This window comes from Nansenia antarctica (genome assembly GCF_963989245.1).
Source record: "Nansenia antarctica genome assembly, chromosome: 14".
Lineage (NCBI taxonomy): Eukaryota > Metazoa > Chordata > Actinopteri > Argentiniformes > Microstomatidae > Nansenia > Nansenia antarctica.
In genome coordinates this window covers 31,452,985-31,463,806 of record NC_137684.1, presented here as the reverse complement: position 1 = coordinate 31,463,806, position 10,822 = coordinate 31,452,985, and the positions used below count along the sequence as shown (strand labels likewise).

The window sequence follows — 10,822 nt, the reverse complement described above, 5'->3', positions numbered from 1 at the left end:
AAAGAGTTACACACATTAGGGTGTGTTCTCGCTAGAACATTTGCTTCACTTGGAATCAGAGTTTAGGATAAAATTTGCTTAGCTCTGCGTCGTTTGGAGCTGTGAGAACGCACATTCGAAGTCGCTCCCGGAGCAAACAACTGACGCATGCTCCGCTTGAAAAGGGTGGTTTCGCTCCGGTTAGAAACGACGCATCGAGGCTGTCCATAGGAAAACAACAGCGCATGCGTGTTGATCTGGATAAGAGAGGGACGAACGGGCAATTTTTTATTTTTCTGACCAATCAACTACCACGTCTGTTGCTTCGATTGCGTATGTTACTTCGTTTACATAAAGGGCTGTGAGAACGCAAACCAGAGAAATAATTTATGCAACAATGTTGAAAACTCATCCACTTGCTCCGGGTCTCGCTTCGGAGTGTTTATCTTGGAACACACTGCAGAAGACTGTTAGCTTTGGGGAGGCGGCATTCACTGTAAGAGTCTGGACAGGATGTCATAGCTGCAGTTGTTTTAGTGTCTTTTCAGTGTGTAGTATTTTGTCAACATGTGTCTTTGTAATTGTGTCTTTAGTTTTAAACATTTAAAACTTTTTAGGCCCAGAGATTAACACAGACACACACACACACACACACACAGACACACAACACACACAACCCTACACAACACACACAACACACACAAGACACACACACACACACACACACACACAACACACACACACACACACACACACACTACACTCTCTGCCATTACTGCTGCTATATACTGTATATACTGTATGTGTACTATTGAACAGTAATGCTCATTATGTACCTGGAAACAACATCATACAGGACATTTCTCATGTGGATCCTGCTGTGTATACTTATACTTATCCTAAACGCCCTGCTGACTTCCTGCTGACTTCCTGCTTCCTGCCCTGCTGACTTCCTGCTAATTGAAGTTGAATTGTAATGAAACAAATACAATCTTAAACAATTAATTGTTTATTGAATAAATAATAATACGTTTGGTATCAAAGATCTGTGGCTTAACATGTTACGTTGGATATGAGGCTATAACTGTTCTTAATAATATGATTTATTACATGAGAAAATATGTCAAATATGGTTTAAAGTTTAATGACTTGATATATGTACCTCATTTAGAGACGGTATTGTTGTAATTTGTGTTGGAAATAAGGCTTCAAGCCACAGTTATTTGTGTTATTATTTATTGAATAAACCATTAATTGTTTAACATTGTTTAATTGCAATTTAATTAAAAGACTTGAAGTTCCGGAAGTTTACCGTTAGAAGTTGAAACCGAATGTCACTGTGTGTTTAATTAATTTGTGTGCATTCTCTGCTATTATCTACACTTTAAACGGACTGACTTTAACTGATATCTCTCTTGCCCTCTACTGTCCTTTTGCTGTAGAGCATTACGATAAGTCTACGTTTATCGGTCATATGCCCAGGATACAGGTAAACTGTACAATGAAACTAAGAAATGAAGAACGGGCTCCTTCACTACGAGCTGGGTGGTGTACGGGGTTTATGGGGTTGGGAATTCAAGGGTTTATTTTAAGACTTCAGCTTGGGGTAGGAGAAGGTTGAAACCACCTCAGCGTACAGCCTTACCAGGTCAAGATTGATTATTTGTAAGTTGAGTTGCTGTGCTGTGATTGGTTTAAGATGCTTCGTCCCTAAGGCTCCTGGGTAGTGGGCCAGTTGGGCCTGGGGAGCGTCCTTACCTCGCGTTGTCATAAATGTTATCTCATCCTGAATATACGGTTATAAAGTCTATTGCTATTTTCTAACACTGTAAAGTACCAAACACTGTGTTGTGTGTACTGACCTCTGTCGCCTCTATTCTATATTTTATTATTATTATTATTGCAACATAAAGACACAAATCTACCTCCTAGATATCTGTTTTTGCAAAACAACCCCTCAAATATGTTGTACAGTTTAATCAGGAATCATATTTAATTGAATCTGTAATTATTAAACAATACTTGTTGGATGTTATGACATGTATTATCGTAAATAATAAGGTGAACAGAACAGTACGGTGAATTACGTTTAAACTGATTCCGTTGTCAATGCAGTCTGGCACATAGATATTATATACATTCATAATTTGTTATGACGTGTTCGTTCGCAGTGCGGAACTGTTGCGCAGAAATTGACCTGGTGGAATAACATTTTTCCGCCGTTCTGTCAGGGCGTTTCACTGACCCTTTATAGGTACATTTATACGTACCAAGCTTTTACACCAGCTCTACGCTAAGCTTTATAAATGAGGCCCAGGTGTGACCCAGGTGTGACCCAGGTGTGGCCCAGGTGTGACCCAGGTGTGACCCAGGTGTGACCCAGGTGTGACCCAGGTGTAACCCAGGTGTGACCCAGGTGTGGCCCAGGTGTGACCCAGGTGTGGCCCAGGTGTGGCCCAGGTATGGCCCAGGTGTGGCCCAGGTGTGACCCAGGTGTGGCCCAGGTGTGGCCCAGGTGTGGCCCAGGTGTGACCCCAGGTGTGACCCAGGTGTGACCCAGGTGTGGCCCAGGTGTGGCCCAGGTGTGGCCCAGGTGTGACCCCAGGTGTGACCCAGGTGTGACCCAGGTGTGGCCCAGGTGTGGCCCAGGTGTGACCCTAGGTGTGGCCCAGGTGTGACCCAGGTGTGACCCAGGTGTGGCCCAGGTGTGACCCAGGTGTGACCCAGGTGTGACCCAGGTGTGACCCCAGGTGTGGCCCAGGTGTGACCCAGGTGTGGCCCAGGTGTGACCCCAGGTGTGACCCCAGGTGTGGCCCAGGTGTGGCCCAGGTGTGGCCCAGGTGTGGACCCAGGTGTGGCCCAGGTGTGGCCCCAGGTGCGCTGTAGGACAAGGAGCGGACGAGAGGCAGCGGTCGGCAGAAATAAAGATCTCTTTACTGAGACGTTAAACAAACAGAATCACAACCAGACTGTTGTGGTACGCAGAACAACTAAAGGAGAGAAGAAGACACAGTCTCCAAAAACAAACAGGCTAACAGAAAAAAGACACGAGCCACGAGTCTAAAAGCTGAAGAAAACAAACAGGGGAATCCCTTCAGATCAAAACCTCATCTCATCTACCTGTGCTAAGAGAATAACCAAACAGAGCTTCAGCACACACTGAAGAGAGACACAAATAGATCATCCGACAGGGAAGTGGGGACGGAAATACAGCGGTGAGGCAAACAAACAGGTGCAGCACATCAGACTGTGATGATGGGGAACAGGGTGCAGTGTCACAGGTGTGGACCCAGGTGTGGTACTCTGGTGCTTTAGTACACTGGTACTCTGGTGCTTTAGTACACTGGTACTCTGGTGCTTTAGTACACTGGTACTCTGGTGCTTTAGTACACTGGTACTCTGGTGCTTTAGTACACTGGTACTCTGGTGCTTTAGTACACTGGTACTCTGTTGCTTTAGTACACTGGTACTCTGGTGCTTTAGTACACTGGTACTCTGGTGCTTTAGTACACTGGTACTCTGGTGCTTTAGTACACTGGTACTCTGGTGCTTTAGTACACTGGTACTCTGGTGCTTTAGTACACTGGTACTCTGGTGCTTTAGTACACTGGTACTCTGGTGCTGTAGTACACTGGTACTCTGGTGCTTTAGTACACTGGTACTCTGGTGCTTTAGTACACTGGTACTCTGGTGCTTTAGTACACTGGTACTCTGGTGCTTTAGTACACTGGTACTCTGGTGCTTTAGTACACTGGTACTCTGGTGCTTTAGTACACTGGTACTCTGGTGCTTTAGTACACTGGTACTCTGGTGCTTTAGTACACTGGTACTCTGGTGCTGTAGTACACTGGTACTCTGGTGCTTTAGTACACTGGTACTCTGGTGCTGTAGTACACTGGTACTCTGGTGCTTTAGTACACTGGTACTCTGGTGCTTTAGTACACTGGTACTCTGGTGTAGGGAATTTCTGGTTTGGACCCGGAAATTGCTAAACGTCACGTTTGACGTCAGACTTAACAACCGAATTGCATAATCCTTTATCAGTATTGACAGCTTATTTTGTGAACTAAAATAAATCAATGCATGAATCAAAATGATTCATTTATTCGCCTGTTATCCTGTATTGTACATTTCTGATGAGGGTTCCCATCAACAGATATGTATGTGTTAATATAATGCCTTGTAATGGAACTCATACTCATACATGTATTCTTATTTCAATAACATTATTCCAACTAAGAAGAAACTGATGAATGGGTGAAAAGTTCTTGAATTTTCGGAAGACAATTTCTAAAACACCCATAGAAATATGTCAATGCTTATCTGATTCTTTCACATTTAGACAATTTCCCCCTTCAAAAATCAAGGACTTTTCTGGTGTTTTTTTGTGTTCTGACAAAAAAGGAATGCACAAGTGACTAGCTCAGTAGGCCTTGCGTGCGTGCATGCAGACCCCACCCAGACACTTCGTGAGCTTAGAATTCTAAGGTTCGATCTCCGTTTAGGGTCGTTCAGAGATATTGAGCGTGAAAGTTTTTACATTCCATTATGTTTTGTGAGATGGAACCTTTGTATTTGATTAATTTCTAACTAAAAAATGACAACATTTTAAAAAATAACACCACACAGGCATTAATAAACACCTAATGGATCAGATTATGTAAAAAACTAAATTTTGACCAAAAATGTAGATAGAACCTTATAATTCTAACGTCACGACTTGCCAGTAACAGAGAGTTATCACCCAGGGTATGGGTAACATTCATATACAACATTCATATACAACATTCATATTCATATACAACATTCATATTCATATACAACATTCATATACAACATTCATATACAACATTCATATTCATATACAACATTCATATACAACATTCATATTCATATACAACATTCATATACAACATTCATATAGGACATTCATATAGGACATGAATATAGAACATGAATATAGAACATGAACATAGAACATTCATATACAACATTCATATACAACATTCATATAGGACATGAATATAGGACATTCATAGACCCAGGGTCTCCCCTCAAACAGCAGGAGAACGTGACCAACAGCTCAACGCACAAATTAGCAAATCTGTGATTAACTCTGAATTGAAGCGTAATATGTTTTGTTTTTTTTAAACAGGTTTGACATCAGCTTTTGATAAGTACTACAACATGATTTGAGTGTAGTACTTTAATTATACCGGTTTTCTGTTCCTTTCTTTCTTGTCTTTTGTTTATTATTTGGGGGGGAATGGGATGGGGGGGGGGGGGGGATACATTTTAGGCAACCAGTAGTTTCATAAAAGACATGACAATAACTGCTTGAACTGTAACATTAAGGGGTAACACAGTATGTTTCATATGAATGAATGAATGAATGAATGGTCTTTATTGTCATTTATACAGTACAGGTACCATACAACGAAATGTTGTAGGGGGGGCTCCCCTGGTGCTTGGAAAAAGACTAAAAACAAGAGAGCCAAGGGTCAAATAAAAAAGGGAAAAGAGCTGGTTTACATAAATAAAGGCTATGTACACTATCTACTATACTATACTACTATACTATACAATAAAACACTGTGCTGTACTCTATGCTATGCTATAAATATCCTAACCTTTCCTATATCTGAACCTTATGTACACAAGGGTTGTCATATTGCACATAGTGTTATTGCACATTCATTTAAAGTCATATGTTTAAACACTGAACCTGTCCTCAGGACAACAGATCATGAAACAAATATTCTCCACCACTTATACCTCAACTTCTTCTCTTATGGCATTTACTGGATTAGATCAACCTTGGCCACTTGTGGGCTCGACGCCGCCACTGTACGTCTCTCTCACTCTGTTCTCCTGCAGCAATTAGCTTCCCACTTGCCTCAGATCGCCCCCCGCTTGACATCTCTGTGGCAAATGGTGAGATATGTGCTTTGTCTCTTTGTTGAGTCATTTAGCCAATTAGACAAAGTAATGATTAGCCTCTCTGACTAACGGTTCAACAGACAAATTAGCAATCTGCTATTAACTCTGAATTGAAGTGTAATATGATTAGAAACAATTATTATATATATATATAGGTTTGGCATCAGCTTTTGATAAGTACTATATAATTATTTGATATTAGTACTTTAATTGTGCATTTCTTCGGTTTCTTTCTTTCTTGTCTCTTGTTTATTACCCAGCCTCTTTTTTTATGACATATTTTATGGGGCAGCTTGACTTTTGGGGGAATGGGGGGGTGGGGAATACATGTTAGACAACCAGTAGTTTCATAAAAGATATGACATTAACTGCCTGAGGTGTAGTATTAAGATGTAACAACAGGTGTAGTATTACTTTTAAACACTGAACTTCGTGACGTTAGAATTATAAGGTTGTATCTCAATTTCTGGTCAAAATTGAGTTGTTTACATAATCTGATCCATTAGGTGTTTATTAATGCCTGTGTGGTGTTATTTTTAAAATGTTGAAATGTTTTAGTTAGTAATGTAGTGACTACATTATGGGTTCATGTTCTCCTCTTACTGTTGATTGTGTAGTGGGAGGGAACCAGTTCTGGCACTAGGGGCAGAGGGGAGGATTATTAACGTTGCACCTTCCTGTTTATATACACGAGTTTTGGTAACCATTTTCTGGTCCTGTACTGAGAGTACAAGTTGTTGTTTTGATTAAACAGTTATCATTACGTTGCCTACGTCTTTCCTTTTTCCTCCGGCACTACACTGGTGACCCGACGTGGATTTTTGTTAACGTAATTGTGTACAAAAACCAGCGACGAACATTACAATCCTGCAAAATGTCCGGGCGAGGAAGACGTTCAAACCAGCGGCAGCCATCACCATCCCCTGTCAGGGTAACGCGTGGTGCGCACACTCCCACTCTCAAGCTACCAGAATTCTGGGACTCAACGCCTGCTGCATGGTTTGCTATTGTAGAGGCACATTTCAATAAAAGTGACATCGATGACGACGACGACCGGTACAACCATGCTGTGGCAATGTTGGGCAGCTCCACCGCAGCTCGAGTGGTAGGTTTTTTGTCTGCTCCCCCGACGACGAACAAATATGAGCGCCTCAAGGCCCTGCTTCTAGAGACATTTGAACTGTCCACTGCGGAGAGGGTGCGTCGCCTATTTGCCATGTCGGACTTGGGTGACGAGAGGCCTTCTGCGAGCATGGAGAGGATGCTAAACCTGCTCGGTACAGAAGACCCCATGATCCTCTTCACGGAGCTGTTCATGCGCACATTGCCAGCTCAAGTTAGGATGGCGCTGGCCAACACCGCCATCATGGAGCCCCGCGCCCTGGCCAGGGAGGCGGACCGGTTCGTCTTGGCCATGCCTCAACGGTCCCCCGACCTGCTCGCTCCCGCGGCCGCCCCGCCACCCGACCGTCGCAGGAGAGCGAAGGATGACGCCAGACCTTCTGGCCAGCAGGGTAACGCTGCGGGCCATTGTTTCTACCACGCCGCTTTTGGCGCCAAGGCCAAACGGTGCCGCTCACCCTGCACCTTCGGACCGACGGGAAACGGCGGGGCCGGCGCTCAGTAGTGGCCCTGAGCGCTGGCGTCACCAACAGGCTGCTCTTCATACAAGACACCGCCTCTGGTCGCAGTTTCCTTTGTGACACAGGTGCCCAGTGGAGCATCATTCCGGCAGAGAGATCGGATATGGCGAAGGAGGAGCGTGGTCCGCAGTTGGCAGGCGCGGACGGCACACCTATCTGCTCTTACGGCACTAGGGCGGTGGACGTGTGCTTCGGAGGGCAATGTTTTTCGTGGGATTTTGTCATAGCGGCTGTCACATTTCCCCTCCTTGGTGCGGATTTTCTGTGCGCCCACAACCTGTTGGTGGACGTGGGGAACAGGCGCCTGGTCAACTCACAGACTTTCGCTTCATTCGCCTGTACGCAGGGGGAGGCGGTCTACAGCGGGTGGTCCAATACGCTCGCCGAAAGTGACCAGTACCTTCGGCTGCTCGCCGAATTCCCCGACCTTACCAAGCCCACCTTCTCCGCGCCCACGGTGAAACACGGAGTGGAGCACCACATCGAGACCGAGGGGCCTCCCCTCCACGCCAGGGCCAGGCGCCTCAACCCGGAGAAGCTGGCCATCGCCAGGGCGGAGTTTGCGCATATGGAGCAGGTGGGCATCGTTCGGCGCTCGAGCAGCCCCTGGGCGTCTCCCCTGCACATCGTCCCTAAGTCAGACGGCGGGTGGCGCCCATGTGGGGACTACCGCCGCCTCAACGACGCGTCCAAGCCTGACCGCTACCCGGTCCCACATGTCCAGGACTTTTCAGCGAACCTGGCAGGCAAACGCTTCTTCTCCAAAGTGGACCTGGTACGGGGGTACCATCAGGTGCCGGTGCACCCCGAGGACGTCCCTAAGACGGCCGTAATCACGCCATTTGGGCTCTTCGAGTTTCTGCGGATGCCGTTCGGCCTGAAGAACGCGGCGCAGACCTTCCAACGCCTCATGCACTCGGTGCTCCGGGACCTACCATTCCTCTTCGTCTACTTGGATGACATCCTCGTCGCAAGCACCACGGAGGAGGAGCACCTGTCCCACCTCCGGGCCCTTTTCACACGGCTCAGCCAACATGGGCTGATTGTCAATCCGGCGAAGTGTGAGTTCGGACGGAACACCATCGACTTTCTCGGGCACCGGGTCTCCGCAGAGGGGGTGACCCCCCTCCCCTCGAAGGTAGAAGCTGTCGCTGCTTTCCCGCGCCCCAGCACAATCAGCGAGCTCAAGGGGTTCATCGGGATGGTAACCTTCTACTATCGCTTCCTCCACCACATCGCTCACATCCTGCGGCCTCTGTACGATGCCCAGAAGGGCAAGACTCTGAAGCAGCCGGTGGACTGGACGGCGGAGCGTGTCAAAGCCTTTCAGGACACCAAGGCGGCCCTGGCCCGCGCTGCCATGTTGGCCCACCCCTCGCCCTCGGCACCCACTGCTCTCACCACGGACGCCTCTGACTTTGCTGTGGGAGCGGTGTACGAACAGTGGGTTGGGGACGCCTGGCAGCCTCTTGCATTCTTCAGCCGCCAGCTGTCTCCCAGAGAGCAAAGGTACAGCACATTCGACAGGGAGCTCCTCGGGCTGTGGCTTGCTGTCAGACACTTCCGTTTTTTACTGGAGGGCCGCGAGTTTACGGCCTACGTGGACCACAAGCCACTCACGCACGCCATGTCCAAGGTGGCGGAGCCGTGGTCCGACCGCCAACAGCGCCAGCTCGCCTACATATCCGAGTTCACCACAGACATCCAGCACGTTGCTGGGAAGTCCAACCAGGTCGCGGATTGTCTCTCCAGGGCGGTGGTTGGTGCGGTCCAACTGGGTTTGGACTACGCGCGCATGGCTGCAGACCAGGCCGCCGACCCCGCCGTCCAGGCTCTCAAGTTGTCGGACACAGGACTGCGCCTAGAAGAGGTGGTTTTCGGTGACGCAGGGGCCACGCTCCTGTGCGACGTCTCCATGGGTCAGCCACGACCGGTGGTCCCCGCCAACTGGAGGCGCCCCGCCTTCGAGGCGATACACGGCTTGTCTCACCCTGGTAGGAAACCGTCCTCACGGCTGGTGTCAGAGAAATTCGTCTGGCATGGGCTCAAGAGGGATGTGAGGGCCTGGGTTGACACGTGCATCGCCTGCCAGCGCGCCAAGGTGCATCGACACGTCAAGGCCCCCCTGGAGCAGTTCTCTGTGCCTGAGCGGAGGTTCGATCATGTAAACGTGGACCTGGTAGGGCCGCTGCCCCCCTCGCACGGATACACCTATCTCTTTACCATGGTGGACAGGACGACTCGCTGGCCGGAGGCAGTTCCGCTCTCCTCAACGACAGCCCCCGACCTGGCCCGGGCGTTCATCGCGGTGTGGGTCTCCCGCTACGGCACCCCTGCTGATCTCTCCTCTGACCGTGGCTCACAGTTTACTTCAGAGCTGTGGGCAGCGGTGGCGGAGAATCTGGGGGTCAAGCTCCACCGCACAACCGCCTATCACCCGCAGGCGAACGGGCTCTGTGAGCGTTTCCATCGATCCATGAAGGCCGCCCTTCGAGCCAGCCTCACGGACAGCGACTGGCTTGACAAGCTGCCGTGGGTCATGCTGGGGCTCAGGACAGCGCCTAAGGAGGACCTCCAGTCGTCGTCCGCTGAGCTGGTGTTTGGACAGCCGCTGCGGGTCCCCGGTGACTTCATTCCCAAGTCAACGGAGCCCTGGTCCGCCGCCGCTCAGCGCGCCTCCCTGCTGGACAGCGCCAGGACCTTCGTCCCGGTCCCGACTACGCAGCATGGTGTCCCTACTTCGAGGGTGCCCCCGGAGCTGCACTCAGCGAGGTTCGTTTTCATTCGTCATGATGGCCACAGGACTCCACTACGTCCTCCTTATGACGGGCCTTTCCGTGTCATCGAGGCCGGAGCCAAGAACTTCATGGTTGACATGGGGGGTAGGCCTGAGTGTGTGTCCGTTGATCGCCTCAAACCGGCCCACTTGGACCTTGAACTGCCCCTGGACTTGGCCCTGCCACCGCGCAGAGGCCGGCCTCCAGTCCTACCTCCCCTGCCGCGCCCTGGCCATTCCCCCCTCCGACCCCGACAACCCCCCGCAGCTCGCGAGCCCCCGGTCGTCACTGCCCCCCGTCCTTCCCTGCAGGAGGACGTGATGGGCGATGTCACACCTCCTCCCGCACCTCCTGACTTTACCTACGATCGTAGGGGCCGGGCCATACGCCCTCCTCGCCGTGAGGATTTCCAATATTGAGGTGAACACTGGGGGGGCTGGTGTAGTGACTACATTATGGGTTCATGTTCTCCTCTTACTGTTG

The 10,822-nt window shown here is 49.1% G+C and overlaps 1 protein-coding gene across 4 annotated transcripts in view; it reads left to right on the top strand.

Moving 5' to 3' along the window:
- cadps2 (Ca++-dependent secretion activator 2) overlaps window positions 1-10,822 on the top strand; it is a gene marked incomplete at its 3' end in the record, with an annotated part of 199,098 nt that overhangs the window by 112,263 nt on the left and 76,013 nt on the right. The window lies entirely within an intron of this gene.